The sequence below is a fragment of the Berghia stephanieae genome, chromosome 15 (assembly GCF_034508935.2).
Source record: "Berghia stephanieae isolate SIO BIC M18660-M18661 chromosome 15, UCSD_Bste_1.3, whole genome shotgun sequence".
Lineage (NCBI taxonomy): Eukaryota > Metazoa > Mollusca > Gastropoda > Nudibranchia > Aeolidiidae > Berghia > Berghia stephanieae.
In genome coordinates this window covers 109,577-114,007 of record NC_088374.1, presented here as the reverse complement: position 1 = coordinate 114,007, position 4,431 = coordinate 109,577, and the positions used below count along the sequence as shown (strand labels likewise).

Here is a 4,431-nt window from a genome sequence, read left to right as displayed (position 1 = left end):
AGGATTAAATTGTCCACCCAGATCCATGATTCGATCCGTGAATAGAAGGGTCTGTCCCCTAATTACTTGTGTGTTGTCGTTATTATTGTAGCCGTAGCTAAAGGCTACTGGGGACAGATCTGGAATAAATTATTTGGTATGGGATTAGAGATGATGATGATGATGATGATGATGATGATGATGATGATGATGATAATGATGATGATGATGATGATGAAGATGATGATGATGATGACCTTTTGATTAATCCACGTTTATATATTCTTTGCTGGATACAATAGATAATAAAACCTGACTATGTATAGTCTAGTCTATCACTTCATATAAAACACTTCTGAGTACACAATGGATTCACGACATATGAATTATATTATTACACACTATTGTATAAAGCATTTTATCATTGTTATATCCTGAACAGTTGTCTGTATGACCTTCAAGTGTCAAATAGTTGTTATTTTTAGCATTTTGATCAAGACGAAAGGACAAATCCAGACTTGGGGCAGCGTGGCTCAGCGGTATACGGTCCTTGCTTCGTACACGAAAGGTACCGAGTTCGATCTGTGTGGCCTAAGCAAGTCACTTGAGCAGCGTGGCTCAGCGGTATACGGTCCTTGCTTCGTACCCGAAAGGTATCAAGTTCGATCACCCGCCGCTGCGCTGTGTGGCCTTGAGCAAGTCACATCGTCCTAGTTCAATTTGAGGCGCTGCTCTGCGGCTGACACGAGTGTTATTACTGTATTCCCTTGGAATAGACCCTAAAGACAATTTTGCCATGAGATGAATAAAGGGAATTTTATTTTATTTAATTCTTTATTTATTTATTAAACAGACGTAAAATCTTCTTGCCACCCTTTGGATAGGACGCAACTCTAAGATAAATGTAATTCAACAAGGTCAAACAAACCCAGCTATCCGATAACTTCCTTTACATTCCAGCAGAATCAAAATCTCGGAATGCCGTTGTCCAATGGGACGCCCTCAATTTAACAAAAAAAAAGTTTTCAAATAAATCATAATTACGGTACTTTCTGCCATACTTAAATGTCATCTTATCATCCATCATTGCTGAGTGAACATCAATGGACAAATTGGACCATGATGTCGGTGTTATTTCTATTTGTTTTATTAAAACACGATCTGAACACGGAATATAATTGTTTTATTCAAGATGTAGACATTAAAACGGATACTCAATCCAATTGTTTGAACGTTTCCCATTTTACACGTCCCACCTGATTTAAGGTCATCCACTATTTATTACAATAGGATAGTTGTCATATTTATCTACTGATGCTATGTGTTTAGATTAAATACTCAAAAGATTCGCTAGTCAGATTAAACATATCAACACGTTACAATGCGGGTAACCATTAATATTCATAGGCCACTAGATATATTTTAATGACAACTAATCACTTAAATAAAAAGGAAGAGCCGATTGACATCAACTTCGTTCCTTCTATAGTATTTTAATAACACATGGTGGTCTAGTGGCTATGACACTCAACTTGTAACCTACAGGTGGAAAATACAAGAGTCCAGATGATCGCGGATTAAAATGAAAATCTTGGATTACTCGCCATTTCTCACAATACAGTAATTTATCTCCCAGGGCCATAAGAGTTTAACCCCATCGCTGTTGCGTCAACGGGAAATTAGCAATTACAAGCTACCCGTTGGTCGGACGATATACACATTGTGCATTATCAAATACGGCTACGCAATGAGCTTAATTACTATTGTTCGAGTCGGTATGCGGGGGTGGGGGGGGGGGAGGATAGTTAACACGGGGGGAAGGGGAAATGTAGTTAACATGTCGTCTGATCAAATTATTGATTTTAGATCGTTGTCATTAAATTGAGAGATTTATCAACTGTGCTATCATTATTCTATTCCCTCACCCAAATGTAAAACCTGACAGTTTGGAAATTTCAGCGCTTTGATCACATCTCGTTCATATCTATCTATCTATCTATCTATCTATCTATCTATCTATCTATCTATCTATCTATCTATCCATCCATATATCTATCTATCCATCCATATATATATCTATCTATCTATCTATCTATCTATCTATCTATCTATCTATCTATCCATCTATCTATCTATCTATCTATCTATCTATCTATCTATCTATCTATCTCTCTCTCTCTCTCTCTCTCTCTCTCTCTATATATATATATATATATATATATTCCATCTATCTATCTATCTATCTATCTATCTATCTATCATCTATCTTCTATCTATCTATCTATCTATCTATCTATCTATCTATCTATCTATCTATCTATCTATCTATTTATCCATCTATCTATATATCTATATATATATATATATATATAATATATATATATATATATATATATATATATATATATTATATATATAAGTCATATTTTCATCTTTTGATACAATATTCAGCTGTTGTCAGAGTGTGCATACATCCCCGCACACACACACAAAGACACACAGACATAGACACACTCACAGACACACAAACACTCACACACACACACACACACACACACACACACTCACACACCCATATATATATATATATATATATATAATATATATAATATATAGACACAAATGAACAATATGTTTGCAACAAACATGTTTTGTTTTAAAATGACCGTTTCTTCCATAAATTTGATGCTATGTAGTTATATAAAATACTCACAATATCTGACAACCGGACACAACATAGCAAGATACAAAACTGTTTGTAAGATTTAACGTTTCTATTTTAATGATTTCATATTGTGAGAAATAATCACGAAAACAGCTTTAACAAAAAACAACAAGCTGAGTGAAGTTATTTTTTTCCATCTATTGAGAATTTTGGGTTTTTTTTTTCAATATATCAACCTTTTTATATCGTTTTAGCTTAAATCTTAGATATTTTAGCCTTTAGTGCTATAACGTTTTGTGAATGTTGTAACAGGATGTGTACTTTATGTGTGTTCATCTGTCTTGTCTTGAACTTGAATGTGTTGTATGTAAATCAGACTATGACGAGTCTATGGACTGTTTAATATTATAAATAGATTCCAATCATGAAGGTACAACAATAATTCAAACATCCAACATTTACTATTCTTCTATTTATTTATTCTTCCTATTCCTGACATGATATTTTTTCCTGTCCTAATCCTATTTTTTTGTGTATCCATACATTTTTATTGGCATTCCATGTATTATTAATTGATAAGACTATATACATATTTGGCAATACCCGTTGGATGTCTCCCAAGATAATTTTGAGATTAGACTTAAAAAACGTTAAGAAACGTTATCTACGTGATATTCAACTTTTCATTTCATCATTGCTGCCATCTGTATAAATACATTTTAAAAATTGAAACATAAAGACAATTTACTTTTCTTTCTGAGCTTTATCAATGAATGATACATTCGAAATTGACCTAAATTATGTCTCTTTAGACGATCTCAATTCAGCGCTCAGAACTAAATTTCTTTCTAAACCTCAACATAATACATATAATTATTTTTGCCATTTTTTGTTCTTCAGAGTGCTCGTCATTGCGCATGAACAAAAGCTAACATTGAGTTCGAAAAGCGACAGCGCATGTGTAGAAACAGTAAAAGTAACACGATCAGCAACAGTTGAACCATCCATTTACTGTTCTGTGTGAAATATTGTCACATCAATAAATTCATGCGACCATCGCCATTTTCGTTCAATGTTATATCCTAAGTTACACTTTAAAATATCCAAATTCAACATCTATATCTGAAAACGAAACTAAAATCACAAACGACGTAGTAACTAAGAGTACTGAGAGAGCAATCGGCCAGCAAGAACAAAACGGCACAAAAAACCTCCTCCTCCTCCTCCTAAACTAAGAAATGTGGGAGCAGGCACTGGTGTAAGATAAAGATCTGAAAAAATGTGTATCAAACGATGTCAGACAAAGCAAGAAAGAAAAATACAAGACAAGAAAAATATCCCAAAAGAGGGAGACAGATTATTTGTATGGGATTTTTGTTTTTTTAGTCTAATTCTTTCTCGCTCCTTTCATTCACACTGACTTGTACAGATCTTTATCTCCTGAAATATCACGTCGGAACTCAATAACGTCAAAAAAGGGAGGAAATAAAAAAAAAATCGTTGGTTTGTGTTACAGCAGTCCTCAATTTTTCATTCTTTTACTATGAATGTGATTTGAAATTGCATTTCTGATAATAACTGTAACTGTATTTTAAATAACTTGTCATGAATATGTATGTATTCTGTTTAAAAGCTATTTTCACTATTTATTTAAATATAACGATTCTCTTTTCAAATGTGAAGAACGTCTGCCCTATGTCAGATTATAACAAAATTCAAACTGCAAATCGTCCATAAAGGGTGCCTCTATTCATAAATGTAATTGAATGGGATTTGATTGTCTTACG

General features: G+C 33.4%; 1 protein-coding gene across 2 annotated transcripts in view; it reads right to left on the bottom strand.

Moving 5' to 3' along the window:
- Window positions 1–4,431, bottom strand: part of LOC144960602 (cerebellin-1-like) — a 27,770-nt gene that overhangs the window by 21,626 nt on the left and 1,713 nt on the right. The window lies entirely within an intron of this gene.